Genomic DNA, 10,165 nt, shown 5'->3' on the forward strand with positions numbered 1-10,165 from the left:
CGTGATGACCTCAGATATCTCACCCCATCAAACACAGGCGCAGGTCGTTTCTATTTACTGCCCAAAATCCACAAGGTACACGCCAACGAGCTCTATACGGCTGACATCCCCGGCAGGCCAATTGTATCTAATAACAACACACCAACAGAAAGACTCTCGAAATTCCTGGACCACTATTTAAACCATATTCCGACAACACTGCCATCGCATGTATAAGACACACCCCACCTCCTCAGAATAATCAGAGATATAAACAACACTCGTACATTTGGTAGGGACACAATACTAGCCACGCTGGATGTGATATCACTGTATACTAACATCCCACACAACGACGGAATCGCAGCCCTCTGCAATACCCTTTCTACAACGAACATCAGAAAAGACACGGAAACCATACTCGCTCTAATGGACTTGGTCCTTAAACTGAACTACTTCGAGTTCAATGGCGAATACTACCTACAAGTACACGGTACAAGTATGGGCACACCTGTTGCACCCACATACGCAAATATATTCATGGGTTTCTTGGAAAACAAAGTTCTCAGCGCCCTCTCATTAAAACCCACTGTGTACCTTCGATACATCGATGATATACTAATAATATGGGAACACGGGGAACATGAATTTGAAAAGTTCGTAGATCTACCGAACACCGCGCATAGCACCATAAAGTTCACATCACAACAGTCAACTCACTTAATTAACTTCCTCGACACCACAATATCACTAGACAACGGCAACCTCATCACAACCCTGTACAAAAAGCCAACGGACAAACAACAATACCTTCACATCAAGAGTCACCACCCGCGCCACTGTAAGGTTGGAATTCCTAATGGGCAGAGTGTAAGACTACGCAGAATTTGTTCAAACGACACAGATTACGCTGAGAAGCTTGACGAACTCTGCAGTACACTTGCCCAAAGGGACTATCCAGACTCCCTCCTAACCGAATTCCGTCGCAAGGCACTCACACTCGATCGAAACGAGGTTCTGGAAAACCGAAAAAATCCTGACGCGTGCCAACTAAGCTTTATCACAAGATATTCCAACGCACTTCCAAACATCAAAGCCATTCTACAGAAGCACGAGCCCCTCCTCCAAAGCAGTGACCGACTTAGCAATATATTCACCCATCCCATACAGGTGACATACCGACGCGCAAAAAACCTAGCAGACTCCTTGGTCAATGCCAAAATCAGCAAAACGAGCGCCCCGTACACGGGAACACGGCCCTGCAACCTCCCGCGCTGCAAAACATGCAAGCACGTTCAACACGCTAACTCCATCAAAAGCACTGCGAGCAATTACACCCACCCCGTTAACCACGCATTCACATGCACAAGCTCCAATGTCATATACTGCATTGAATGCGGCGACTGCTCTATGCAATACATTGGTGAAACCGGCCAACAAATGAACAACCGCCTTACCGGACACAGAACCGACACGTCCAACAAACTCCCCAAAGCAGCCGCCGAACACTTTAACGTTCCTGGTCACAATTTTGACAACATTAAACTATATATTCTAGAAACCGGGTTTAGATCCACACGTGACAGACGTGATAGGGAGTCTTATCTCATATACAAGTTCAACGCTCTTCACCCGTCCGGTATCAACAAATCACAAGGCACCCTAGAAACACTTCACAAATAAAATATGCTTTTCCCTTTTACCCCCATTATCATCTGTTATGTTCTGCATGGCCACTGCTTTCTGCATTCTTAATTGCATGCCACAACTTTGTATTACAAATATTATATATAAAAAAAAACTTGCTTGTTCTGGAATTTTCCCCACGTAACCACTAACCTCCTTATCTTTCGCTATGCTTGCCAATTCTTGCCTGTTGTCCCGTTTCGTCCACGTGTTCGTGAATCTTCCATAGTACTAGAAGGGCAGAGATACTCCTGACAAGAGAGCATGGTGACCATCATTCCCCACCGCTCTAGATAGGAAGGTATTTGGAGCAAGAGCGTTCGCGCCAAGGAGGAGCACGCACCAAGACCGCCCCGCGCGTTTCGCGGCCGCGCGTCGCGTAGAGAGGGGTTTCCTTCTCGCGTTTGAACATGCGTGAACATGCAAAATACATCTTATTCCCTTTCCACATCTTTTAATACATCCCCGGGCGGGGAGTTTTCCTACCGCACTTAACATAGCATACATTCATCCTGAAGACATGCAAGCAATAGACATACACATTTGTACAAGTGAAAAATATTTTATTAATGCCAATGGGAATGATGCTTAGTAATGCCAATTAAAGCCAATGGTGCTGGGGATTGCCAATTATGTTGCCAATTATGTTGCCAATCTGTGTGAAGGAGAAAACCCAGCGGAAAAACCTTCACACCTGAAACAGAAGAAACATACAAGACAACAAAGATGCTACAGGATGGCAATTAAGACATGAGAATGGAACATACTCACACATTTTCTTCATTGATTTGGCAGCTTCCATAAGGGTATGAATCGATGGCATTGAATTGATAACGTTTATCATCATAGGGCATGAGAGCAAGCTTGGTATTCTCCAAGGTATACATGCACTGACGTTTGCTACATATTGATCTTTGCACATGAGATACCTTTTCACTATTGAACAACACATTTTTGTACACATCATGAAGCAAATGCTTGCGAAGTATATCCTTCTTCACTCCTTTTGCTCTAGCTATTTGATCATCACCAACCAACTTTATCGAATACATTTTAGCCTTTAGAGCAACTACCTCCTCAATTATACGACCACCAGTCTCACACTTGAATCTAAACAACTTACCCTTATTTTTGTCACTGTACAATGCATGATCTCCAGGATATGATGACAGGTCCAGATGTTCATCTGCAATTTTCTTCAGTTCACCTTCATAATCGTCAGTCATCAACTCTAGGATAAAACTATCAGTGTCCGTGTACATGGGAATGACTGTACAGGAGAGCTTGCTCTGTAGAGTACAATAGAGGAACTCATACATGACATACTTCGAGTGCTCAAGCACGCAGAATCCAATCTGCAATGGGAAGTTACATTTGATAGTTCTTTTTTTCATTTCATACAGCACACAATTCTCAGAGAGAATTTCGAAATGAACACAGTCATTTGAACTGCTATACCGCTCAGCTTCCTCTAGACTAAAGGCTACCTTAATATTCCTGAAACGAGAAGGATTAAGAAGACTTCTTCCAAAGATACTATTTATAGAGAGCTTCATCAAGCTCTTCTCAAACTCTGTTTGTGCTGCTCTACGACGCTCAATGTTCATCATGATATATGGTTCAAATATCTTGCTCTGCTTGAATTGTAGTATTTTATGGATCTTGCTCACTTTCATACCCAGTCTATAGTACAACCCCAGCAAGCGATAGTGCACAACATACCTTGTTTTGTCCATACATGTGAGAAGCAACTTCTCTTGAGCGGATGTCCTGTAATTAAGCTGCTCAATTAGTTGATGTTGATACGTTGACAGCCAACTTGAGTCCACCTTCTGCTTGAGCGGCGCCAGCGGGAAATACCGTGTCTTCTCATGCAACTCTGGAGGGTATACTAGATCGCATACGTATATATAACCGATAGCTGCATCCTCTGGGTGATTAACAAAATCGATACTTGAGAACTTTTCTTCAGGCACCCATTCGAACCCTCCAACTGGAAGGCACTTTGTGAGACAACCACCATACAAAGAATTGGCATCATAGTAGGCCAAATAGCTCGATGGTTTTTCTTCATCGTAATCAGGGCAATCCTTATTGTTAGCTCGAGCATAGCGTTTCGATTGTTGGCAAATACCTCCACGAATGGAGCCCTCAATCGTACGGTACATTTCTTCATCGGTGAAGAGCTCTATTTCCGCCGAAGTGTGCTTCAGAGCAGCTTGCCAGCTGAAACCTGGGAAACTCACAAAGCGAAGCACTTCCAACCCGTACGTCTTCAAGGATAGAAACCTAACATGCTGCATTACATCCAACAACAACAGTGTGTCACATAACAAATAAAGGTTGTTGTAATCGGCGAGGGTCCTGCAAGAAAAGTGATTAAATATATCCTGTGCATAGGCATAGTCATCGTCGCTCACAGGTGTCCTAGTTAGATCATTAAAAAAAGCTTCCTTGGGTGGAAGACTTTCTTCTTTGTACACATCAAAGCTCTTAATGTAGGAATATGGAAAGACACCTTTCCGAGTCAGACGAAGAAAATCTTCGCCATATACCTGCTTCAGACACTTGAATGCTTGAACACCCTCAGAAACCATTAAACTGTCAACAAGACAGGACAGTGATTGATTCAAATATTGAGTAGTGTCACGGAAAATGAAATTACCATACTCAAAGTTCCGTATTTTTTCACTACTTGTTGCAATAAGTTTGGGTGGTGTTTTCCATTTCATGTCGTGGAAACCACGAAGCAGAGAACTGATGTCATAGGCCAAATTGTGTACCAACACCGGTATCTTACCTTTATTTGCACAACCAACGTTGCATTGGTTGCACAAAGAGGCCAAAAAGTTTGGGCCATCATACCTACTATGGTCATGATGACAGGTTTTAGGGTGAGCTTGATCAAAGAGAACACCGCAGTACTCGCACTGAATGGCTGCATTGTGTTTACTCTCTTGCTCAGCTGACAAAATTATAGGTGCTGGTTCGCTGTTATACATTGCTGCGATGTCGTGTAGAAGCATGAGATATTCTACACACTTGGAACCAGCATCAGGTCCCAAATATACATCTTTTGCAACGATCTGCGAGTCGTAAGTTCGTACTAGAACTGCACAAAATGAACTCATTACGTGGCGTTGTACGGCATTTTTGTCTGCTGTATTAGGGTCCAGAATGGACTCTGTGTCAAGTCCTATCACATAAGGATAGGCGAACATATTGAAATATTGATTAAATTTTATTATATTTTTGCCCGGTGGTGGGAACTGTAAGATGACTTCCTTCAAGTTCCTACACACACGACGATGCCTGATTAGCGAATCATTTGTATAAAATCCACGAGTGCATTTCTCGCAGAATACCCGACCGTTACGACTCATCAGAGCATTGAAATTTCTGATGCCAAAAAAATGGTCATTCACTTCCAACAACTTAATACTATCACTGCATTCCTTTTTCGGTATGCGAGAGGCATGCAATGTCCCATCCTCATACTTGTAAATAAATACACCAATTTGATTACGATCTTCCCAGAGATCTATATCAGAATATGAGACTGGACCCTCAGGCCACCACTTCACACGAGCAATAGAATTTGACTCACAATTTTTCAAGTATTTGGTATATGATTGCCAATTATTTATACGCCTCTTCTGAGGGTGCAACAAAGCCAATGTATTATATTTGAAGCACTCGTGAGGGGCGTTGGGAGGAGAGTCCACATTGGTAATTGTCTTGCACTTTTTCTTCAACTCATTAGGTATAGCTGTTTTACACCCAATGCGCTTCTTCTTTAATTTAGTGATAGTTACCTCAAGTTCCAAAACATCCCTGGAAACAAACCCACTACCAACTCGTTGATAGTTTTCCAGGTTTTGTGAGAGTTCAGAAAAGCTCTCATTTAGTGCAATCATTATATCTGAAAGATTATGTATCTCTTGTGATGTTGTTGGTATGTATGCGATGTTAGTTGTGATATTGTCACCTACTTCTTTCACCATATGCAAAGTTAGTCGCATATAAAATCGGAACGGTATACACTGATCCTGCAACATTCTCACTATATCATGCTGATACAAAAGAACATAATCGATCGGATCTTCCACACTGTCATCGTGTGGAGAAGCAAACAGCACAAAACATCTATTATGACCACCAAATGCACTCTGAGTTAGAAAGAATGGTAGGTATGGAACTTCAACGCCGGGGTGGGCACCTCTAATATGTTCTGAGAGCTCTTGTACCTGATCGATATTTGGCTCTTGTGGTAATGGGTTGTTTAATTCGGCAAAATTGTCATTTTGAATGGCATCTATTGGAGTATCCGAATCAAACAGACCATCATTCAGTAACATATTAAAATCCAATTCCCACTCCGGATGATTCGCTTCCACACCACCAGCATCAATTTGCAAAGCTTGCTCCCTCTCCTCAATACGTTGTATTAATTGATCAATACCATCATACCCACAAATTCCACAGCGAGGCACTAAATAAAAAAAAGAAAATGGAAAGGTCTCAGTTATAATATCTGAAGATAAATCAAGAAAAATACTCACTCTCAGCAGGTCTAGTAGGAAACTTTGGGGAGGAGGCAGCACACCAAACAAGCTTTGGTCTCGAACTTGAGCAGGAGGCAGCACACCAAACAAAATTTGGCCTGGAACTTGAACAGGAGGGTAGCACACCAAACAAAATTTGGCAGGCAAAATGAAACAAGCACTGCAACCAGGGCAACAGAACTTGTTGGAGAAACACTGCACGCAATGCTCGAATTTATAGGGTGAAAATGTTGATGTGGGGGCGGGCTAGAGAAATCCACATGTAGCAAAAGTCTTTGTAGTAAACAACCAATTGCAAACTAAGGAAAAACGCAACCAATAGGGAAAGTATGCACATCCTCTCCATCGGATTCCTTTTCAACATCCCCCTCACAGTCGACGATGGAAGCGCAGAAGTGCTACGCGGTCTCCGAGGACGATTGTATGTATAGAAAGTTTTCCCGTTTTTTCCCTCTCTAAAAATGTGATTCTTTGTTAAGATTCTGATTGTCTCCTGACGGGGGATCTTCCTCTTGTGAAGACATTGAAGCCACCACCCAGAACTTTCTTTATACAATATGATGAGCATCTGCGACGCTGTCGTTGTGGTGGATTGTGGTCATCGAATCCATCTCATTGGCTAGACAATAACATCCGACCTTATCTCGGTTGCCATCCAAGCTCGGATCAACCATGAAGCCCAGTGAACGATTTGCTTTGACGGTACAATGGCTGATGTACAAGGATTTGATGAAATTAAACTCCTATCTGAACTGCAACGGGCCAGAGGCCGATTTTCGTCTCATTATGCAAATTCTCCCGTTTCCGATGCGGACGAAACGAGGAAAGATTAGTCGGAGGCTCCAACGCTTCGTCGCCATCAAGTGTGACTTGTTGCGACGGTATCGTCAAGGTGACAATATCTCTCCAACCATACTTAATGCTGGACTCAAGCGACCAATAATTCGAAACTTTTACATCCAACACTCGGAATACATCGTGCGTCGCAAGAAAGAGGGTTGTCGCAAGGTGTCGAGTCTGGAGGACTATCTGAAAGAGGTCTGTACATTGAAGAAATAAAATGAGACATTTTTCTTTAAATGAGGTATTCCTCTTCAATCATTTTTATTATCTTGAGGTCATTGTGTACAAGGTTATTGTCAAATAAGGAAACAATGCTCTTGAGTTGGTAATTCTTACAAAGGCGGGAAGCAAAGAAACAAACAAAAAGTCCACAGTGTGAGCTGTAAATGCTTTGAATGCATTTCTCGCAATACTGATCAATGGGTAGATCTAGCAGCTCTTCTTCAATCGGTGGTAGACCAAAGCTGTCCACATAGATGTACTTGTCATTCCTGTCTCTCATGTACAATAGCCAGTGTTCTCCTCGACCGTCGTGTGGGTGTGTATTGATAACTATAAACCCTTCTGTCGTTAAACTTGGTACCATATCAATTGCGAAGGTCCCGCGATACAGATTCAAAGTTTCATGGTTCAGAGAAAACAATAATTCCAGATCAAACACATTCATGCTTAGTCCACTCGAACAACAAGATCACCATCGACTGATAAAATCTTGGGTGCTTCACTAATAAGTATAACCGACACTGCGCAAGGTAATGGCTTAGCAAACTTCATTTCAATCCTGCAATTGCCCTTCCGCAATGGATTAAAGTAGGAACCAAAACTTTCGTCAGCACTCAAGTTCCAATGCATGATAAAGGAATTTTTTTATATTTTTCATAACTCAACTCGACATGTTTTTCATTCAGTTGATACAAGAATTCGTAGTAGCTTGCTCTACCCAGATCATTTTCCCAGTCATAGGATAGTTGCTTCCTGTGTCCATCAACTGATAGTGTTACAGAACTAACATTAAAATGTTCGAAACAAAAGGGGCTCGACTTGTAATCACCCTGATAAGCTTCGGTGCGAACTAGACATACAGTAAGTTGATCAGGAATTCTATCAGGGAATAAGTTTTCAAAGATTGCATCATGAAGGCCCGGCGAAAGCGAGCGGACTTTGCTTTCTAGTCCACGCATGATGTAACATGCCGGGGATGATCTAAGGGCTTTCTGGTGTGCAATAAAACTTGAGTTGCTAACTTTGACTTTGCGTGCTACAAGTGCCGCGCTGTGGATTTTCAATTGATGCTTATGAGTTTCATTGGTGCCAGTTAGCAATCTAAAGCTTCCGTATTATGTAGAGCAGTCACTCGAACCCCCACACCGGGTAACAAAAGCCTCCCTTGGTTTGTGAGGTCTGTGTTAACTTTCATGACAATTTCAAATAGTTTCCCCCCACTTGTCCTAGCTATGCGCAACTTTGCATCCCGAGCGACTGGATCATTTGCTGCATGCTCTCCTGTATCATATGTATACATTGCACAATCATCTAAAGTCTTCTGCAGATGAGTATTCGTATGAAGTAGGGTATCAATCATACATCGATAGGAGTTCAAACAGTTGCTGCTTGCAAGACGTTGATTCAAGTGAATGGTTACATATTTAAATAAAGCGGCACCCAAGTTGTTGACTGGGAATACAATGTCCTCATGGCCTCTTTGTGCAACCAATGCAACGTTGGTTGTGCAAATAAAGGTAAGATACCGGTGTTGGTACACAATTTGGCCTATGACATCAGTTCTCTGCTTCGTGGTTTCCACGACATGAAATGGAAAACACCACCCAAACTTATTGCAACAAGTAGTGAAAAAATACGGAACTTTGAGTATGGTAATTTCATTTTCCGTGACACTACTCAATATTTGAATCAATCACTGTCCTGTCTTGTTGACAGTTTAATGGTTTCTGAGGGTGTTCAAGCATTCAAGTGTCTGAAGCAGGTATATGGCGAAGATTTTCTTCGTCTGACTCGGAAAGGTGTCTTTCCATATTCCTACATTAAGAGCTTTGATGTGTACAAAGAAGAAAGTCTTCCACCCAAGGAAGCTTTTTTTAATGATCTAACTAGGACACCTGTGAGCGACGATGACTATGCCTATGCACAGGATATATTTAATCACTTTTCTTGCAGGACCCTCGCCGATTACAACAACCTTTATTTGTTATGTGACACACTGTTGTTGTTGGATGTAATGCAGCATGTTAGGTTTCTATCCTTGAAGACGTACGGGTTGGAAGTGCTTCGCTTTGTGAGTTTCCCAGGTTTCAGCTGGCAAGCTGCTCTGAAGCACACTTCGGCGGAAATAGAGCTCTTCACCGATGAAGAAATGTACCGTACGATTGAGGGCTCCATTCGTGGAGGTATTTGCCAACAATCGAAACGCTATGCTCGAGCTAACAATAAGGATTGCCCTGATTACGATGAAGAAAAACCATCGAGCTATTTGGCCTACTATGATGCCAATTCTTTGTATGGTGGTTGTCTCACAAAGTGCCTTCCAGTTGGAGGGTTCGAATGGGTGCCTGAAGAAAAGTTCTCAAGTATCGATTTTGTTAATCACCCAGAGGATGCAGCTATCGGTTATATATACGTATGCGATCTAGTATACCCTCCAGAGTTGCATGAGAAGACACGGTATTTCCCGCTGGCGCCGCTCAAGCAGAAGGTGGACTCAAGTTGGCTGTCAACGTATCAACATCAACTGATTGAGCAGCTTAATTACAGGACATCCGCTCAAGAGAAGTTGCTTCTCACATGTATGGACAAAACAAGGTATGTTGTGCACTATCGCTTGCTGGGGTTGTACTATAGACTGGGTATGAAAGTGAGCAAGATCCATAAAATACTACAATTCAAGCAGAGCAAGATATTTGAACCATATATCATGATGAACATTGAGCGTCGTAGAGCAGCACAAACAGAGTTTGAGAAGAGCTTGATGAAGCTCTCTATAAATAGTATCTTTGGAAGAAGTCTTCTTAATCCTTCTCGTTTCAGGAATATTAAGGTAGCCTTTAGTCTAGAGGAAGCTGAGCGGTATAGCAGTT

At 42.5% G+C, this 10,165-nt stretch overlaps 1 long non-coding RNA gene across 1 annotated transcript; it reads left to right on the plus strand.

The window, feature by feature from the left end:
* The first annotated feature begins 6,346 nt into the window (after nt 1–6,346).
* Nucleotides 6,347–6,988, plus strand: LOC135371479 (uncharacterized). The gene is made up of 2 exons (XR_010415623.1): nt 6,347–6,651; nt 6,710–6,988. It is a non-coding gene; the product is annotated as an uncharacterized LOC135371479 (long non-coding RNA).
* The last annotated feature ends 3,177 nt before the right edge of the window (nt 6,989–10,165 follow it).

The sequence above is a fragment of the Ornithodoros turicata genome, unplaced genomic scaffold (genome assembly GCF_037126465.1).
Source record: "Ornithodoros turicata isolate Travis unplaced genomic scaffold, ASM3712646v1 Chromosome11, whole genome shotgun sequence".
Classification (NCBI taxonomy): domain Eukaryota; kingdom Metazoa; phylum Arthropoda; class Arachnida; order Ixodida; family Argasidae; genus Ornithodoros; species Ornithodoros turicata.